This window comes from Zingiber officinale, chromosome 1B, assembly GCF_018446385.1.
Source record: "Zingiber officinale cultivar Zhangliang chromosome 1B, Zo_v1.1, whole genome shotgun sequence".
Classification (NCBI taxonomy): domain Eukaryota; kingdom Viridiplantae; phylum Streptophyta; class Magnoliopsida; order Zingiberales; family Zingiberaceae; genus Zingiber; species Zingiber officinale.
The window spans coordinates 12,885,406-12,907,560 of record NC_055986.1 but is presented as its reverse complement, the minus strand read 5'-3'; the positions used below and the strand labels follow the sequence as shown (position 1 = coordinate 12,907,560).

At 39.5% G+C, this 22,155-nt stretch overlaps 1 pseudogene; it reads left to right on the top strand.

Moving 5' to 3' along the window:
- Nucleotides 1–16,708: 16,708 nt before the first annotated feature.
- LOC122041124 lies at nt 16,709–19,530 on the top strand (annotated as a pseudogene).
- Nucleotides 19,531–22,155: the final 2,625 nt, after the last annotated feature.

Below are 22,155 nucleotides of genomic sequence, written 5' to 3'. Positions count from 1 at the left end.
AAAGTTCCCCACTCGGCCTGCTTGGGGTAGTAGAAGTAATGGAAAACTTTGGGGTCTAGGGGAATGCCGTTCAGTTTGAATAGAATTATCACCCCGCTCAGCAGCCTTATGGAATTCGGAACTAGCTGGCCGAGCGGGATGCGGAAGTATTTGCAGACTTGCAAGAAAAACTTATGGGGTGGAGGCGGTTCATGAGGCCGATCGGCCGGTGTGGCTAGTACTATGTGGTGGTCGGAAGGAATGTCGTAAGTCCGAGCGAGACGCAACGCGTCCTCCTCGTCAAAACGGCTCTCCATGGTCGTGTACCATAGACTAGGAGTGCCGCCGGTCGACTGCGAGGTGCTAGTCATGGTCGAAAGATAAGAATGCGGGACCAAAAGGGAAGGTTCGAGCAAGGAATGGAGGGAAACCGACTGAATGAAACGATTAACAGAAAGAAGAAAACGTAGGGAGCGAGAAAAAGGGTCTTACGAGCAAAAGAGATGATCGACTGGGGCCTGGGGGTTGCCGAAGAGTTGAGGGGCAAGGTCGCCGGAGAAGGAAACGAACAGAGGGGCGCTGGAGGAGGGTGAAGCAACAATGCGGCGGAAAAGGAGTCGTGGGCTTTATATCGCCGCCCGGGAGCAATCTCCACTGTCCGATCCAGGTCGTGAAAACGGCGACTGTCCCATCGGAAGTGACGCCACCGCCATACGCTGACAAGCGCATGAACGCCACGTGTCAGCAGGATACTGGTCGCATTTAATGAGCGCCCCTTACCCTGTGCAGCACACGTGATGGGTAGTAGGGGAGAAAATTGGGCATGGATTCCAAGAGAATACAAGGCACGAACAAGATATCGCCGAACGGATGAGCATCCCTAAGCCTGGCCGAGCGGACTAATGTAGCGGTCGTTACTCAGTCAGATCGGCAGTCCAGTCAGTCGGACTTCGCCTCCTTCGACTAGACTTGAGGGGGAGGCAAGTGATCCGGCGGTTAGAACAGGGGACCCCCATGGAGAAGGAGGGGCCGACCTCCCGACCGGCCCCGGCCGGCCGACCGGTGAATAGCCGAGGGCAAAAGGCGCCCCGACAGAAGTCGGGGTTTCGACGCTCAATGGAACAGTAGCAAGGAGCCGAGCGGAAGGCCTAAGAGAAGGTGACATACTGCTAACAGTCCCTACATAGTACCCTACCGAAAATATCCCCAGCATATCGATATCAACGGCAGGCCGGACTCCCCGTCCAGCCGGCCTGCCGAACGCCCCGGCCTGTGGTCGGTAGAGAAGGACAAGAACATCTTATGACAGTTGTCAAGTCCTATGGCTAGGCCATATTCCAAGTCTGACAACGAGGTGTTCTGTTGTCCCATCGAGGACATACTTGGACTGTAGTAGTATGGCGTCAGGTAAGCTTTCTGACAGACACATACCGAGGTATGGGCTGCGGACATGTATGCGCCTCGGTGGACGTGCAGGAGCTCTCTCACCACTCTATATAAAGAGCCTCATACTTCGCCGAAGGTACGTGTTCTACACCTTTGGGGCCACTTCTTTCACTGCTTGCTTGCCTGACTTCTGTGCAGGTCCGCCGGAGCGCCGTCCGACCGGCCGAGGATCTACGTCAGCTGCCAGGAGAGCGCCACATGCCCAGCGTCCGTTGGTTCAGCGATTCGGACAAGATCAATTACTATATCCAATTCTTGCATAATTATCTTTTACCTCGTCCCCACGGATGGGTCTAGTGGCTAGCGCATGAGATGTTTCCACCATAAGGTCTGGGGTTCGAATCTCGGCAAAGTCGAGGTAAATGTCTCCCTTATGTGTTAGTCACTATTCCAAAGGCTAGTAGCCACTCGTGATTTACCTCCTCCGTGTTGGTACTGGGACAGGTTGACAGGGGCACTGGGGGCGAGCGTATTCACCTTTTGCCACCATAATTATCTTTTACCTCTCCAACTCCAACCTCGTCACCCTTGCCCCCTGCCACCCCTCACCGCTTCTCTATCACTACCGTCCTTACCGCTCCTGACATCCTCGTCGATGGCTTCTACATCAGCCGACATGGCTTCCATGATTCCGCTTGCAGAGGGCTGCAAAGCCGCTCGCGATACGCGTACATGTGGGTGGGCAACCCAACAACACAGTGCTCCGGTGAGTGCACTGGCCTTTCGCGCTGCCCATCTAGGGCTGCAAAAGACGCCCAAAGGAGGCGTCGGCACTGACGAGCTCGTCATCAGTCTGGCCACGCTGCTGGCCGACATAGTGAGCAATCCCTACAGCGACGGCTACTCCAAGGCCCACCGACAATGCCAAACGAGGCATATTTAGACCCGGAGCCAGCTACAATGCCGGAGGATTGGCGGGGAGGAAGTACTTGCTTCCTGCCATGTGGGACCTGGAGACGAAGCAGTGTAAGCCCCTAGTCTAAGCTGCTGAAGCGGCGATGGAACATCAACTTTTATAATTATTTCCTGTATTAATTTGGAAGAAGAATGTTCTTAAGAAAGTAAAACTTTACCTCATCGTAGAAACAGAGAAAATGAATTTCATAATTTATTATCAACATTAACATAATCCACCAAACCAAGTGGCAAAAGATGAATACGCTCACCAAGCGCCTCGTCAACCAATCCCAAGATCAACACGGAACATAATCCACCAAACACGCATATATAAATTCGACATCATGAAGTAGAAATTATGTGGAAAACCTGGAATTAACTCGACACCAAGCTTCCCACATTTTTCTCTACGGCAACTTAAGCATTCTTTCAATTCATAAAGTAGGGGAAGGAAGATTATGTACCTCACTTACCAAGATGTCCGAATCCGAAGTTTGACCTCCCCCTTCAGTTGAGCTCCCTTCTTCTTCACTTGAACTTCTTTCTTCTTCTCTTTCGAATGAAGTAGAGGCAACATCATCAATTCCCATTAGAGCAAAATGGGAGACATGATGTTCTTCTTCCTCCAATGATGATGGATCATCCCATGTTGTGAATAGACTTTTGACTTTCTTCTCTTTTTCTTTTGTCTTCTTCTCTTCTTCCTTCTTCTTTCCTTCCGTCTTCTTCAAGAGAGGACATTCATCCCTCATGTGTCCTCCTTAGCAATTATAGCATTTGATTTTCCTTCTTCTACTCTTTCCCCTTGAACTTCTCCTAGCATGTGATTTGTTAGAATTAAAATTCTTAAATGCTTTTCTCATCTTCCTTACCATATATACATTGAGGCACTTGACTCCTCGAAATCGAAAGATGGTGAAGATGGAGATTTCTTCTTCTTCCCCTTTCCCTTGTTTGCCACAAGGACTACTCCTCTTGATCTATGAGTTTCTCCATCTAATCCTTCAACTCTTATTTCGTGGAGCTCCATTGTTGAAAAAAATTCATCTAGACAGGATTTCTCTAGATCCCTTGATATGTAAAATGAATCTACAATGGACATCCATGTAGTAATTCTTGGGAAAGCATTGATGGTTTTCATTATGATGTCTCAGTTTGTAAGTGTCTCACCTACACTTGTTAGTCTATTTAAAATTTCCTTAATTCTATAATGTAAAATTGATACATTTTCTTCTTTTTCAAGCTTGATATTGTTGAGTTGAGTTTGAAGGAGGTCTCTTCTTGCTAATTTTACTTCCGATGTCCCTTCATGAAGTTCCACTAGCTTTTCTCATAATTCCTTGGCGCTTGAGTAGTTTCCAACACTTGTTACTTCTTGTTGGGGAAGGACATTTAGTAGATGATATATGACTTTTGAATTTGCTAAATGCTCTTCCTTTGCTTCTTGCTCCACCTTATTTTCTCGAGTGGCTCATTGTTTTGATCACTAGACATTTCAAAACCATTTTCCATAATTATCATAGTATCAAAGTCGATTTCGAAAAATACCTCCATTCTCTTATTCCACCAAGAAAAATCTCCTTTGAATTTAGGTGGATGGATGTTTGAGCTGGCCATTTTGATAGAGTGCTCTTCTCGGCGATTAGTCTATTGAAGGGCGTCCTTGCTCTGATATCACTTGTTGGAGATCTTGTGGTCGGCTAGAAGGCGGTTGGATAGGCCAGGTCACTCCCAAGTTGATTTCTTCTCTATAAGGTTAGTGTGCAAGTAGAAATACAACTCACTAAAGAAATCAATAAGAATAGAACACAAACTCTAATACGATCGATGTAACGTTGTTCAGAGATTGCTTGCTCCTACTCCACGGCTTGTCCTTGAGGTGGGCAAACCCTTAATCCTTCGGTGGATTAGTCCTTGGCAATCTTCGGCTAGAGCTTTCTGCTTCTCGGTGGAGCAAACCTCTCACAATGCTCTCTTCCTCTTTACAAGATGAAGTTTAGGTTGAGGAGGAAGAGAGTAGGTTTTGGAAGCTTAGAGTAAACTCTAGGAGAGTTTTAATCAAACCAATAACCTCCTTCAATGCCCCAAGCTTCCTATAAATAAGAGGATAGAGTTGAACAACAAATCAACTCATCTCGACACTAGTCGACTGGTGTAGCCGTTGGACACAGCCAACGTCACTCCGCAGAATTCGTGATCCTTCAAACGGCCATCTACCAGTCGATTGGTATTCTTAGTCGACAAGCACAGAACCTTACATTCATTCATACTCATCCTTTCCGGAGTCGCTCTTAAAGCACTCTTTCTCGGCCTTCGTCCCTCAGATGCACCCGAGCCCACGGCTCCTCTCCGTGCCATCCTTCACGTTGCCTTGAAGTCCGCTTCCCTCACTCCACTCCATTTCCCCTCATCCGGCAATCCCTCGGATGTCTTCCACACCATCCTTCATGGACTCACGGATCCGAGCTCTTGGATGGGTGATAACCATGATTTTACTGTATTATTTTGATTCATACATGCATGGTTTGATGTTATGTTCATAGATAAAACCTATATTTACATCATATTTCATGCATTATCTTTATTCTTTGGATTTAATTACAAATTATCTTATCTTTTATATTATTTGATGCTAATATTTGATTCTTATTTTGTAGGCATAAAAGGATCTTGGATTTGGATATATTCGAACCGAATTTGTGCTCGAATCAGAGTTTAAACGAGAAAATCAAGCTACGGAGCATTATGGAACGTTCATCAAAGATCGGAGGGATCTGAGCCATCCATTGAATATCTAGTCCATCCAACCTAAGGGAGAGTAGATCCAGCCCCTAGATTAAGATTAGCACCTCCGGATCGGAGTTAAAGCGACTTTTCATCGTTGATCGAGCTTCAAAGCATCCCAGTCGTTCGTTCAGATCTGGATCTGATTTAAAACAAAAGCTACAGTAGCTTTGTTGGGGTCGATCTACTCCACAACTCTAAGCTTCGCGTCGCACGACATCTGCAGCAAGTTCCGACCTCGTTTCCCTTCTCCGATCAACTTCTCAAGCTTCGATATCAGTGCAGAGCTTCACAGTAGCTAGTTCCCGATCATCTGGAGCCATCGGTGGGTGTTCCCTCTGGCGGAATTATGCTCTCGGTAATCCCCTGTTCTCCTCAGATTCGGCGCGTTCCTCCAATCTGTGAGTCCATCTTCCATCAGCAACATCTGGTGGCGTTCCTCCAGTGTTCCTGAGCTTCATTCGATGACAATCCAGTATCCGCAACCACATTCTAGATTCAGAGATTCATGTTTGTAGATTTCCAGATTTTGGGCCGGTTATAGGTTTTGGGTTGTTTCCAACTTACCGGAGGCGTTCCACCGGTATTGTTGAGCAAACCTAGAACCGAGGCACAGCTGAGACTCTCCACTGATGACCGGAGTTGGGTGTTCTCGTCTCCGGCTTCTTGCGTGACGACAAGAGTGTGAAGTTTGTTTAAATTGATTGTGAGATTTGAACGGTTTACCATTTAGTTTCTTTTGTTACTATTTTAGAAGCTAGAATAGATTTCACTTATGTTTGTTATGTTTTAGCAAGTAATCTAGCATTTCATTACCTTGTTGAAGTTTAATTTGTTTTTAATTTGTGCTTGGTTAATTGTTAGGTTGTTAAGTTTAAGTTAGGGTTTAAATTGAAGCTTTAGATCAGATTTATCCTCTGTCTTGTTATTTGATTTTATGCTTAAGATTAGATTTAATTATGTCTTGTTATTTCATTCTTTAGTATAATTGTGTTGATGATGAAACTCATGGCGTAGTGTGACAATGCGATGTGGATTAATTGTTGGTATTTAGTTAGGTTTCATTTATGCATTAGATTAGCTTCTTAATTGTTGTGCTTTTCATTTGTTAGATTTAGATTCAAAGCTTAAACCCCCATTTATATATTAAAACCCCAAAAATAGGAATAACATGCAATCCTAGATTATCATCCTATCATTGCATTCGTTGGAAGACGACCTGAGTCATTTCTATGCTACATTAGCTTAGAAGGGGTTCGGTACTAAATTCTTTTGATCTCGTAACACGACAAAAATGGGCACATCAAATTTTGGCGTCGTTGCCGGGGAACTTTAGCGGTGTTTGATAATCTTAGGATTGTTCTTTATTTTGAAAACTTAAAAATTTCTGTTTCAATTATTTTCATACTCATATATCCATGTGTTTGATTTTATATGTTCCTGAGTCTTCTGATTTTATTTTCTAATTTTCAGTGTAAGAACAGGAAATCTATTTGACCATGGATCCATATTATCACCATTTTGGAGATTGGAGGGAGAGTTATTACTATCATCCTTAGACTCAGTTTTATCCGTCTGAATATCAGTATGAGAATGTACAAGGACAATTTGCAGAGTCAAGTTGGAAATTCAATGAAATTATGCAATAAATGAGAGAGCATTAAGAGCAACAATTTGTAAGGATACAGAATATACAGATTCAGTTAGATGAAATTGCATCATCCATCAACCAGTTACAAGCATAAAATTGCAGTGGAGAGATGGATAGTAGAGATTCTGTTAGGCCTGACCTTACTTCTATTTCTTCGCAAAATTTCTCTAGTTTAATTTTTGATGATGATGTAGTTGTTCAAATTTCTGATTCTACTAATTTTGTTGCTTTAGATGTTAGAAATGATGCAGGTATTGATGTTGAATGTAATTTAAGTGTAGGGAAATGCTTATTGGAAGCATTATCTCAAGAATCACCTGGATTTGATGATGATGATGAATAGAGTGTAGGGACTTGTGCTATGGAGCCAAGCACCCAAGAATCACTACCTTTGGTTGTACATTTTTCTGAACCAGAACCTGAGCCATTACTTGCTGAGGAAGAGGTAACAAACACCACTCTAGGTACCTTTCAACATGATAAGGTTAGTATTTTTTTATGATTTTCCAAGAAATTTCTTTAAGGTACCTATTTTTGACTTTATAGCATGTGATACTCATTTTTATACATTTGATTTAGACACTAATTGCATTTCATTTTCTCCTAATCATGTGAGTGCACGGGAGGTGTTTTTCCTTGATCTTGCAGGTAGTCATAGGATTTTGAAATGGTTACTTGATCTGAACCGCCTCCGTCCTCTAGAAAGAATTTTGAAAAGAAAAATGATGAATAAGAAGAATTTGATTGGGACCACAATGACACCTCTACCGGCGTGGATTCTTTTGCTAAATCTTCTTAAACCACCAGGAATTAAAGGGGAGTTGGTTCCAATTTCATTTTCTTATGCAATTCGTGCTTTGTTAATAAATTCTTTGTGGGCAATTTTCTTTAGTTTTATATTTTACATTTGCACTTTGTTTCCATACTTTGAATTTTGTTTAGTATATAGCATATCATTTCGAATAAATGTCTTCATGGGAATGTTCTAGTAATATTTTTAAGATGGTAAAAGTTTCTTAAATTTGACCATCAATTTTAGGTCATTTGACATGATTGAATGCTCTACTTACATGATATTGGTTATGTGGTGGTGGATTCCATTTTGATTAATTGAGTTAGATTACATAAAAATACCTAGAGAGGACCACTTTAAGCCTATACTTTATTATTGTCTTTGTGTGACATGCACTTACAACAATTGAAACTCTAGAACTTGCTTAGTTTCTTTTCAAAGTCACAATGACATATGTATGCATGGAAATAAAGGATAGTTCTTATTCTTGTTATATCATAATTTCTAATTCCTTCTTCCCACAATTTTCTTAAACATTTTCCTCTAGCATTCTAACATTTGATCACCTTGCTTTGCCTTCATTATTTTGAGAGTTTGGTTGAATTTTTGATGAGTTGGCTTTACAAGATGTGGATAAAGGATTAAGTGTGGAGAAGGGAAATGTGTGTTTGTGTTTGTTGAAAAATTATGAGGAAAGGATTGGAGTAAAGTTTTGATTACTCAATGCTACTGGTAGTAGTTCTTCATTGATCTAAACCATACAAATTCCTTTAAAACTTCTTATTAGATGTAAGTTTTGAGGATTCAATTCAGACACAGTGTGTTCGGTTGGAGACTTGAAGCAGTGAACAAATTGAATTCTGCATTAAACTGTAGTGTTGTTGAGGAGTTGTACCAATTCCATACTAATAGCTCTCAATTCAGTGAGAAATTTAGTGAAGGTCCTATACTTTATGTAACAAATGGTTAGCATTTTATTTAATGCCTTTATCTAACTGAATTTTACAAAGTCTGTAAGTATCAAGTTGCTCAAAATAGTGAGGGAAATGCAGAATTCTGCAGGAAAATGAATTTGACATTTCTGTGCTAATCTGAAAAATGAATTTGGAATTCAACTCTCTATTAACTCAGTGCAAATGATGGTCTTTACTGGCTAAGTTTTAAATAAGTCAAGCCAAATTCCAATTTCTGAAATTATGTACCAATTCTGATCTAAAGTTCTGTGAATCCCCTTGAAATTAGATTCTGAAATCATTGAGCTGGAATTGGAAAAGCTGAAAGAAACGGAGGTATAGTTGTCATCAGTGAGCTATTGTGGAGACTGGAGTAATAACAGAAAATGGAATTGAGAAGAATGCAAAAGCAGAAAAGGTAACAAATTCATCCAGTGTGGAAGCAATGGTGTATCAAAAATTCAGAAGCAGTATCAAGAAAAGGAGAAGATCTGGTGAAGTTTTTAAGTGTGAAGGAACAAATGGTAATCTTGCATCAAATTACTGAAAGATGTAGTGGGCTATACGAACTGGAATGTGCAGCAACATGTGGAAGCCTAATGCTGAAAAATCTATTGTGAATTTTAGAAATTTGGTTGCTGAACATTGAAATACAAATGCAATTATGCAGAAATGCAGAGCCACAATTGAAATAGAAATGAAATTGAAGAAGTCTCAAGCAATAGATTTAAGAAATACAATTTGTAACTTGGAATTATGAAGTTGAATCTGGAAGTGTTTGCTAAATCTGGATACCATAGATTGGTTTAGAATTGGTTGTAAAAAGCTACTGTGGTGATCTTAGAAGTAAGTTGAGCCAATTTAGGAACTCAAACTGAAGTAGTTCAATTCAGAAATGCACAGAGGAATTGAAGGTTGGCTGAGCCTAGATATTGCTATTATGTAGTGATTTCAGAACTTACTTGAAATGAATATTGGTAGTTTGTTTAAATCATTTGAAGTAAAGTTGAGAACATGGAGTATGGAACAGAAATTGTTTGGGTGCAGAATTAAATGAATGTATCATGAAGTTTTAAAGCTGAATGTATCAACCTCAAATTGTTTGTGCCATAGAGAAGTAAAAATTGCAAGTTCAATAATCTAAATTCTGAAATAAGTTCATAATCTCTTTTGGTTCAGAATTAGTAAATTTGAGAAGTTGAATTCTAATTTCGAATAAGAACTCAATGGATTAGCAACTTTAGCTTGTTGTAACTTATTTCTGAAGTAGGCACATCAAGTTGCAACTTCCTGAAATTTCATTGATTTACAATAGCTTCACAAGCAATTGCTACTAATACAGATTTGAAGAGTATCAATATATGCAGAATTTTTGATGCTGGATTTATGGTTGTTGCAGCACATATGTGATCTGTCAGCTTCTTCAAGTTCTGGAATCTGATATTTTCAAGGACTAAACGTAAGTTCTGGAAATGAAGCACCTGCCATTTCATTACTAATTGGCATCCTTACCTTTGGAAAATATTTCTCATGATATGGGTCTACGATTTCATAGAATCTGAATTCCTGAAATTGAATCCAGGAAGTTATATCTATTCTTACTGCTATATGTATTCAATGAAGCTTGACTTCAAAATTATTTGTAGCTAAAGATGTTGATTCCAAGAGCTGTATGAACAGATGAGCCAAGTTGATGTTCTTGCTATTGTTAGAATTAGAAATGCAAGAAATTATTTTTGATGTTTGGACACTTGTTCAGAATTTTAGTACTTAAATGCAGGAATATTCAGTTTTGTGTTGTCCTACTCTTGAGGAGTAAAAATTGTGCCAACTTATTCCGAAATTCTCTAACTGGAAATGACTTCAATCAAACCTGTTACTACTCCAAGGTCATTGGTTGTCCTTTTCTTTCTAAGATGTACACGGCTCAACACATATAATTTCAGTGGACTTGATTTATGAAACTGTCCAGTTTCTAGATTTTCTAATCAGTGGCATTCTGGAATTTGAATTCTGAAATTATCTTAAAGCAATTGGAACATTTAACAACTCCTACATCTGATACAACAAGATGACATCTTCAATAGCTAAACAAATGATGAATTTTGGGTCTATACCAAGTATATACAATTAAAATCAGTAAGAAGACTGAAAATGATGAATCAACATGTTGCATGCCCAGGTCTTGTTATTAGTTCTTAATTAGCAAATAGGCCAAGTGAAGTCATTTTTATCTCATTGATAAGTAATTTGGATGAATTAAATCTAGTTTCCGAATGATGGAGATGCAGAAATACTTTAGCTTGATTCTGAAATTGATATCAGAAATTTTGAAATTCTGAAATTCTTACAAAACGAAGATTTTCTTAGTTATCTTCGTGCCAAAGTTTATGGGGATCTATGATTTAGTTCTGGACTTTACATGAATTGCTGAAATTGCTGAAACAGAATTTTGTGAAGCTGACTTCTTTGTCCAAATTTCTAAAACCTTATCAGTATTATTGGAGATCTAATAGGAGTTGTAATGTTCAGAAATGGAGAGTTTTCTATTGCATTGTGAGAAACTTGTACCTACAATACACCACAGAAACAGAGGGAGAAATGAAGAAATTCTGTAGAATGCAGAATGAACACAAGAAAGTGGTTTCAAAATGTATCAAGTAAGTGGATAACATGTTGTGTTTCATTGCCCGAGACGGCCAATGTTTTAAGTGTGGGGGAGGTAACTCTTCTCCATAAGGTGATTTGAGATTGGTTTAGTCTCCAAGTGATGGAATTGAGGGGAAAAACAGTTAAGAAAAAATTTTGGCAAATCAAAAGAGTATCAAGATTTTTGGATAGCCATCAAATTGAAGGAGAGGTTAGCTTGATATTTGGAATTGGTAATGACAAATGGTATTCATCTCTTTACACATCAAAATGGTCAACTCATCAAGTATATTCCTCCAATACTCTCATCTTCTCACTTTCTTTATTGAATTCTTTTCTTTTGCCTATTTCATCCACTTTAATTGTTTTTTTTATTCCATTTCAATTCTTGATGATAAATCCTTTTGATTCATGTATGCTATGTTTTATAATGGTGGAGAATTAAAAAATAAGCAAGCTTATGATAGTGAAATGTTGTGAGTGACATTAAGTGAGCTCCACTTATACACATGTTGAGTGTGAGAGATAGAATAGGTGATACCTTGTGAGATTGCAACTTGCTTAATTTTTTAATTGGATTGAAACTACCATACCTATTGATTATTGTTTGGATTGTATTCATGATTGTTTGTGATCTTTAGATGGTCTTAGTTAAATTCCTTTTACTATCTTCTAAGTATTGCTAGGTAATATTTTGTGGAGATGATTTTTAGATTTTCTTTACTTGCATGGGACCTTCAAGACTAAGTGTGGGGATTTGATAACCATGATTTTACTGTATTATTTTGATTCATACATGCATGGTTTGACGTTATGTTCATAGATAAAACCTATATTTGCATCATATTTCATGCATTATCTTTATTCTTGGACTTAATTACAAATTATCTTATCTTTTGTATTATTTGATGCTAATATTTGATTTTTATTTTGTAGGCATCAAAGGATCTTGGATTTGGATATATTCAAACCGAATTTGTGCTCGAATCGGAGTTTAAACGAGAAGATCAAGCTACGGAGCATTATGGACCGTTCATCAAAGATCGAAGGGATCTGAGCCATCCATTGAAGATCTAGTCCATTTGACCTAAGGGAGAGTAGATCCAGCCCCTATATTAATATCGTCACCTTCGGATTGGAGTTAAAGCGACTTTTCAACGTTGATCGAGCTCCGAAGCATCCCAGCCATTCATTCAGATCTGGATCTAATTTAAAACAGAAGCTATAGTAGCTTCGTTGGGGTCGATCTCCTCCACAGCGCTAAGCTTCGCGTCGTGCGGCATCTCCAGCGAGTTCCGACCCCGTTTCCCTTCTCCGATCAACTTCTCAAGCTTCGACATCAGTGCAGAGCTTCACAGTAGCTAGTTCCCGATCATCTGGAGCCATCGGCAGGCGTTCCCTCCGCGGGAATTCTGCTCTCAGTAATCCCCTGTTCTCCTCAGATTCAGCGGCGTTCCTCTAATCTGTGAGTCCATCTTCCATCAGCAACATCTGGCGGCATTCCTCCAGTGTTCCTGAGCTTCATTCGACGACAATCCAGTATCCGCAACCACATTCCAGATTCAGAGATTCATGTTTGTAGATTTCCAGATTTTGGGCCGGTTATAGGTTTTGGGTTGTTTCCAACTTACTGGAGGCGTTCCACCGGTATTGTTGAGCAAACCTGGAACCGAGGCACAACTGAGACTCTCCACTGATGACCGGAGTTGGGTGTTCTCATCTCCGGCTTCTTGCGTGACGGCAAGAGTGTGAAATTTGTTTAAATTGATTATGAGATTGGAACGGTTTACCATTTAGTTTCTTTTGTTACTGTTTTAGAAGCTAGAATAGATTTCGCTTATGTTTGTTATGTTTTAGCAAGTAATCTAGCATTTCATTACCTTGTTGAAGTTTAATTTGTTTTTAATTTGTGCTTGGTTAATTGTTAGGTTGTTAAGTTTAAGTTATGTTTTAAATTGAAGCTTTAGATCAGATTTATCCTCTGTCTTGTTATTTTATTCTATAATTAAGATTAGATTTAATTATGTCTTGTTATTTCATTCTTTAGTATAGTTGTGTTGATGATGAAACTCATGGCGTAGTGTGACAATACATTATGGATTAATTGTTGGTATTTAGTTAGGTTTCAGTATGCATTAGATTAGCTTCTTAATTATTATGTTTTTCATTTGTTAAATTTAGATTCAAAGCTTAAACCCCCATTTATATATTAAACCCCAAAAAATAGGAATAACATGCAATCCTAGATTATCATCCTATCGTTGCGTTCATTGGGAGACGACATGAGTCATTTCTATGCTACATTAGCTTAGAAGGGGTTCGGTACTAAATTCTTTTGATCTTGTGACACGACAAAAACGGGCACATCAATGTGTTCACCAAGTCCTGCAAGACTCAAACACATATGAAAGTCGAACTTAAACTCTTTAACACACACATATCAAAACTATGATCGTTCCGATCAAACCTAGGTCGATTGCACCAATAGTTTTGATGTAATCAACCAAGTCAAGTTAGGTCCTATTGTGGTTTAACCCTTGTGTCTAAGTGTGCAGGAGCTTATGAGCACAAGAAGTCGAGCAAAAGAAGCAGCTAGCGAGAAGGACGACACTGGAAAGAGTCGATGGGCTTGGTGCGTCCGAGGGACGAGGCGTTGAGGAAGAGTACGCTGGCAGACGAGAAGGAAACACACAGCAGTTCCGATGGACCAGAAGTTGGAGTAGAAGGTTGCTTGAGAAGGCCGGAAAATGGATTCGGGTGAGCCTTATTCTAGATGGTCAAAATCACCCAACCGAATGGAGCCGGGGCGAGAGCCTAGATTGAAAAGTCAACACAGAGGTTGACTTGGTCTGGGCGCCTGGACCAAAAACCTTATCGAAACTTGACGTGATGTGATCCGTTTTGAAGATGATAACATTCTATCCACGTCCAGGCGCCTAGAATCATTCCAAGCGCCCGATCAAGGCTATAAATATAGCCCTGATCTCATAAGCTAAAAGGAACACTTGTAATCAATTCTATTTGAGTTTAGCTTTGTAATTCAGTGCATCAACTGCTGTAAGAGGGTTCTCCACCCGAATGAAACTTTAGTAAGCTTTCAATGTCTTGGATTAGCAATCTCCTGATTGTAAACTGAGTAAACCTTGGTGCCTCTTTGTCTTTAATTAGCTATTTAAATTCTATTTATGCAAGTGTTAGTTTTAATCAAGCTGTAAAGATCGAGAAGGGTGTTCATTTTTTATGCAGGGCAATTCATCCTCTCTTGCCGGCCTCCAAGGGACCAATAGTAAGGAACACTCGGCACTTACTCCATCTGTGAACTGATGGATAATAACTGCCTTTTCAATTTGAGCAGGTTATCCTCAGGAACGGTCACTCATCTATATTCTCCAATTGACAGAGGTCGAAAATGAACCAGCAATTTATCTTCCAAGATTTTTTGGGAGAACGGTATGCTTGCTCGCTCGAGGGAGCTACTGACCATCGGGGCTTTACCTTTACGAAGGTCATGGGCAACTGTATTTTTAGAAGACGATTCTTGAGGCATTTATGCTCGGCCCATGTCATCAAGGAGCGTGTGGACAGGTGCCTGCGGGAAGGCGGCCGGGAGAGGATGGATTGGTTGGAACCAGATCGGGCCTTCCACTCGGGTCCCATGCTTGGCTTGAGTGTCAGTCATAGATATAGTAGGGTCATTAGGAAGAGGGCACCTAGTCGCTGCTTGTTGCTATTGCGCCATTATAGTGAGTCGTCCAGTCTCCTCCATCTTCACGTTTCAGATACAGGTAAAGTTTCCACAAATGGCGCAAAATTTGATCATGCTAAAAATCGAAGAAGATGAACTCTGATGTTAACTGAGTAAAGACTCCTCGCTGGAAAAAATGACTCCGAATGGTCCTGTGTGTCCAAAGGAACGTCGACAAGCAGGCCAGGGAAGAAGTCCCGGCGCAGGTACTCCAACGCTCAAGTCAGTGATCGAGCTAAGGGCAATGAATAGTGGTGAACAGTAGTAATAGATGAGTAGAATTACGTAGCCTCATGTACCTGCCCTTGTAGATGGAGACTCCCTTTTATAGTGTTATTATTTGCTTATACACGAATCTCAATTCTCAAAGTGTTTTCAAAAAATGACATATCATAAAGATACTCTAACACTTTTCCTAAAATGGACTTGCAATATCTATGTTTGGCATGATGGAAACTTCTAGTGTACAGCTTACATATGAAATATTCTCTGTCATCTATCGCACAAAACGTCAAAAAGGAATATGAGGTCATTGGGTTGAGGGACCCTTAATATGTTTAGTTAGCAAACCAACTTAGTTCCTCCTATAGTCCAATCAGCTATCACTTGCAAGAGCAACCAGGTCGAATTTGAGGAATATTGTTGGACTCATCCTTTGCTCGACCTCTCCGTGTGGCCCTAGATTTTGGTCGGACCAAGTGTCTAATTTATCAGATCGACTAGATTACTTAACCAAAATAATTAATCGTGTTAGTCCCAAGTAATGAAAAGGACTTTGTTATGAATAATACTGATTCAACTTAAAATTTTATCAATATTAAAAGACTCAGGTCCGATCGATCTAGAGATCCGATTAAAAGATCCAACTCCCTTAACTTTTATCTTACTCGAAGGCCCTATCATAAGTTCTTTTTTTTTTTAACATTCCTTGCTTTTCCTTGCCGATTGACGACGAGCACCGTCCAGAAGTTTTATGATTCTGCATTTGGACTACTGTGAAAGCAAATGGAGTTTTAAATGGGTCATCGTAGCCTTAGAGAATCTATAATAATTATCCTATTAAAAATTTTACCTTAAATTTTAATCATCAGCTATTCTATCTATGTTTTTAAATTTACATTTAATAATGATTATTTAAATTTAAAAATAAAATTTTTATTTTAAAAAATAATATTTCTTTTCTACTCATTTTTTTTAATCTTTCTTTTTTCCATTCATTCTATAAGTATAATAATAAAAAATAATAAAAAAATTAAAGATAATAAAAATTTTAGGATAATTAATATAATATGTAATGAAAAATAATTATCTAAATTTAATAAAATAAATTTATTTATTTTAAATTTTAAATATAATAATAAAAAAATTAATATGACACCAGAAACAGTGGGAACAACCGCAAGTTCTTTGAGATTATTTAATGGAAACAATAATTTATAATTAAGAACAAATCCAAGCACAGATTATAATACAAAAAGTTTGTCCACTCGTTCACGCCGAACTAATGCTGATCATTCTGCAATAGTATGTTTTCTTTTCTTTTGTGTATATCAACACAAATTAATCTATAAAGATTTCATGGTTATAGGGCTGATAATGTGTACTTTATTTGAGTAAACAAACACATAAAATGGTCACTAGGCTATAAAAATACTTTGATAATTCAAGAAAAAATTAAAGAAAAGATATCTTTGGTTGTGCGAATGGTTTGGACCTCCACGGCCCGACCCAACAGGCCAGAGTCATAACTAACGCATGTCTCTCAGCTTTGGCGCCGAGAATGGCTTGGTCCTCCACGGCGTGGGCTTTATTTAGACCAACTGCAAGAACTCGCCTCCATCCCTCTTCTTGTCCGGAATGACCGATCCCGGTAGCTCCTCCGGCGCACCTCCTCCCTCCTCTCCCGGTCCGCCTTCGATGCCAGTTCAATGTCCATCCTGCATTGTTTGCGGTGGCACCGCGGCCTCCGGGTTAGGCACTCCGCTGTGCTCCAACTGCCGCCTTACACCGACCCCGGCCATCGACGCCCCCATGGCTACGCCTTCTATTTCTCGCATTCCAGTCCCCCAACCTCTTCCCGTTCCCCGTGCCGAGCCACCGTATCATTTCCATGTCCCGTGGAGGCGCATTTCCTCCCCTGACGACATCCGCCGCTTTGACGCCTCCACCTCTGGCCGTCACTTCCTCGGCTTCATCGCAGCCCTTTCCCACTCGGTCTGCGGCCGCAAACTCTCCGACCCTGTTCCTTCCCCACTTTCCGACACTGTCGTCGGCCTCCTCTCTCTTCTCCAAACCCTCACCCGCTGGATCGACGAGTTCCCCCCTCTCGCCCACGCCTTACGCATCTGCAATCCAGCCTACCGCTTTTGGCACGCACGCCTCACTGACAAGGGCTATGACCTCGTTCTTGCTCTCCTAGCCAGTACGACGAGCTCCGTCCCGCTGCAGACGAACTCCTTCCGTACCTTCTTGACTCTTTCGGAAACGTCTACCGCATCGACTACGGAAATGCCCATGAGAACAACTTCGCCGCCTTCCTCTACTGCCTCGCCCGCCTCGGGCTCATCAAAGAAGAGGACTATCCCGCTCTCGTCCTCCGTGTCTTCTCTACCTACCTTGATGTTATGCGTAGACTGCAGATCATCTACAACCTCAAACCGGATGGAGGGCACGGAGTGTTGGCGATCGATGACTACCACTTCCTCCCTTTTATATTTGGATCGGCTCAGCTGATTGATCACAAGTACATGAAGCCGAATTCGATTCATAACGACGACATTCTTGACTATTTCTCTAATGATTACATGTACTTGGCGTGCGTGGCGTTTGTGAATAAGGTGAAGAAAGGGGTCTTTGCAGAGCATTCTTTCATGCTTGATGGTTTCAGTGAAGCTGCGTCATGGAAGAAGGTGAACATTGGGATGTTGAGGTTGTACAAGGGCGAAGTACTCGAGCAAGTATCCATCATGAAGCATTTCCTCTTTGGATCCCTCATAAGATGGTATCTCCGTATTCCTCCTATGGCATTCCCAATACTTGTATTTTGTCCAAATTTTTAAAAACTGTTTGTAGTTTCCTATTTCTGTTATCCCAATTGAGGTGTCTGCTGTTATGGTTAAGTTGGTCAATTTAAGAGCAGATGGAAGATTCAGAACTTCAATTTCTTCTTAATTTGGAAATGTAACATTAAATTGAGATTCAAACTTCACCAGAGCCATCAGTTAGTGCAATCAGAAATGCATAGCTTTGCAATTAAGAAATTTCATGGCAATCTACCCAAAGGTGTTTGTCCAAGTATCTTCTTGATTGGTTTTGAGGTCATAAGGTAATTAAGTAGCAGCAAGAATTAGATAGTTTCTTCAGATCATATTTCTACATGCATCGAATATTAGAAATCATATAGTGAAGAACCATTCCTCAGAGTTGTGATCATGATTTATGATAGTTTTTTTGAAGCCAACAGTCACCTTAATCAATCACTAGATGTTTTGTAAAAGAACCATTTGTTAGTTTATTTTTCCAAAAATACTTGTTGCTATGGAAGTTTTGACCAGTAATATGATTTCAATTTGTCAGTGTGAAGAGTTTTGCTACCAAATTTATGTGGTTATTAACACAGTGGGATAAATGTAGTTCATGGTGGACATTTATGAGCTACTTGCACTTCATTGTACATGCCAGCAGTGGAAAGTTGCTTTAAAAATTTTCGCTCGTGTAAGGTGATGCTATTAACAAGCTAACATAGTACTTGATTTTGAATTCTTAAGTTCATTTGCAAAACTAGAAGTGTCAAGTGGGGCGGGTTGTAGCCCCACTTGGAACTGTGCCCGACCTTGGCATAGACCAATGCCTGACCTGTCACATACCAATGCTCCTTCTTAATGGTCTATAAATACTCCAACTCTCATAAATCACAACTCACAGCATGCCAACATCTTCCTCTAAACGCATAGCATGTTTGTAAAATTGATTAGTTCTGTGTTATCATAGCCATTGTTGCGTAGGCAGCCACCTTGGTGATTTCAACTAGCCTCCACCTCACCTAGGTAGAAGGTGGTCCGCATTAACGAACCATTAAAAAGGTCCAAGTAGTCCACCTAGGCTAACAAGGCGGTTTGGTAGGAAAATATATACATACATTATGATTGGTTCACTTATTATAGATAATATGAAACCTATCTATCTCTACTTGAAAACCTTTGGCCTTCTATATTAAATGTTTGTCATGTGATATGATTTATTTGCAATAGAATTTTGTGGAGTTGGGATGTCTGTCATGTGACCATGAATGAGTTCAATCAGACATAATAACTGGAAAGTTTTAGATAAACTGTACAAAGAATTGGGAAGTTCAATTCTTATCCTTGATGTCTACAAATGTTGCTTAAGTTCAATTCTTAGCTTTAACCGTCCACTAATGACTTCTCGATCTTTAATGTTAAAAAACTATCGTTGAACTGCATCCCATGCTGACTTGTTTTTTTTCATCTGCCAACTTTGCAGGGAGTGAGGTTCGAGCTCCGTCCTGTAGGCTCTTACCTTCAAAATGCTCTGGAGGTTCTCGTAACATTTAATGAACTCAATTTGTGTGTTTGCTATGGTTTTTCTAAAATCTGGTTGCTGTGAAACGTCAAAGGAGGTGACTAGTAGTCTAGTCATATTGTTTTTCAACTTGTATAATACCTTGTTTTCTAACATCTTCTATGTCCATCATATCCGAATGTAGAATATCCATCTGGACTCTATTTCCCTTTTTCCCCAACATCTTCTATGGCGTGTTATCATATCCGCATGTAGAGGAGCTCTCATCTTTCTTCTATCCTTTCAGCCTTATTAAACAACAACACTGTAAATATTTTGTGGTTTGTAAAAGGATATTAGCCTCTAGATTTGCCGTGAAACTACTCCAAAGCACTTTCTGTTGTTGCTGCAGAGAAACTTTCCTAGTTAAGAACCATCAAATTATTCTAACTATTTCAAAAAGAGTAGCTTCATGAGAGAGAATGCAGCAAATCTACTATTGCCTTAAGACTGTCCTTATTTCTGCTGTTATTATGTTAATTCCTTCTGCAACTTTGTTCCCATAGTTTCTGCTAATGTCGCCAAGCTGGGCTGTGAAGCTAGAAACAAACAGAATTTATGAAGATACATTTAAACACTTTACCGATCATCATGAGTCATCGTTATGGACCGCTTCTTTTTCATTTGATTGGTGTAGTTGTTGCAGAAATATATGGTCACAGTCTCACAATGCACTTCGAAATATTCAAACATTGTTTGTATAGATCAACCTCAATGTTTTGGAGCAATCGGTCATAAAATTAATGGATTCTATATTGTTAAGAAATATATATATATATATATATATATATATATATATATATATATATATATATATATATATATATAATCCAAAAGTGACCAGCAATATAATAACTCATATAATAGTCTCATAAACCTTTTTTTAACAGTTAAATGAGACACAACTATTACATAAGATTTTAAGAGTTCATTTTAAATTTAAGCCCTCAAATTTTCTTTCATCAATTAGATTTTTGGCATATAGGTACTTCATCTGCATCTATTTTACTAATCATTAATAATTTTTTTTTAACGAATTACATTTATATACTAATTCCTGTTCTATTTATTTTAAAACTAGAAAAAAATAACTCAGAAAACAGGTTCTAAAACAAGTCAAAGTGCTATTTGTTTCTGTTCTTGTCTTCGTGAGACAATTTTGACTTCAAGCAATGGTAGATTCCTCCTATTCAAACTTTAGCTCATATTCGTCAGATGCTGCTTCAAATTTTTCTATCGCCCTCTTTAATGAAGCCTTTAAGCTTTCTGCTTCAGCTCTTACTTTAAGCCTTCAAGCAGTGGTCACTTTGGAGCTTTTGTATGTTTTTTCTTTTATTTCTACAAATACATTTAAAGGAATAAGATATTAACACTTATGTCGAACACAACAATACAATAATCTATTAGTGAATTTATGCTAAAGAGCCATGGAAAGTTATCCAAATGATTGCCTTACAAACCAACACTGATTTCCAAAGCCCCAACTTCTCAAAGTTGAAGTGGGGGATTCTTTAGGTTTCATTCATTGCTAGTTCAACGTGTTTGCGTAGCCCAACCTTAGCATCAGGTGTGTAAGCGGGCTGTACGGCGGAGACAAGCTTTTTCTAGGTCTTGAGCAAGATAAAAAGAGTGGGAGCATTCATAGTGTGGATGATCAAAATCTTCCAGTCTAGGTGCTGTAGACACCTTAAACTTGTTCATTACTTTAAATAGTGCTCCTGACATCAAAGACAATTCTTAATTTTTCATGGAAAATCCAGGCTTCCCTTATTCCAAACCAACATATAATGAAGTATACATTTCCTTATTAAATTAATTCTTTTTAATCTTCTCAAAATGATATGCGATTCCTGCACATTTAAGGACACTACTTCCGCTCATATACCCAGATTAGGCAGGGAGTCTAACTTTTTGAATGGATTGGGGTACTGCGATGCAATCCTTCTCTTTCGCAATCGCTCAGCGATGATAAATGCCAACTCAACCGACTGGGAGGCATTGAGTCGACTGTCGAGGGTTGAGTATGGTAGCGAGAAGACATGTCATTGAAAGTGACAATCACATATCCACTTGTTTCTGTCTTAGTTTGCAATTTGGTAAATTAACGGGAAGCAAGAGGTGGAGATCTTGGATGCTTAGGTTATAAAAAAATACCTAGTATACCTATAACGTTCAACCAGAAGTTAGAAAGGGTGTCGAGACTGGAATCGGCGTAACTACTCCCGACACTTAAATCAGCATAGGGGCTAGAGAAAGATAGAAGTTGTGAAGTTGTCAAAGAGTTTAGATGGTTATATGTACTTGTGCTGGGTGACCTTTTAAAGAGGGGCAAAATGTATCCGTTTCTCTGAGATATACACATCTATTTAACATGTTTTTTTAGACAGGTGCTGACGTTCTCCAGGAAAAACAATCCCATGAATGAAACGGTTATGTTGTCTAGCTCCCACGTTTTTAACGGGTCACGTAAGGTAGGGGACGGCTGAGATCGACAAGGCTGGAGAGGTCAGGGAGATCAAGTCAAAGAGATTTGTAAGGTTGAGTCACCAAGTCTAAAGGAGTCTGAGAGATCGAACCCAGATGGCCGAGCTAGAGAAGTTTAGGAAACCTATATTGAGGGAGCACAATTGTGTCGAACTAAGTGAGTGGCGTATGCAGAACTGAGAAAGTCGAGTGT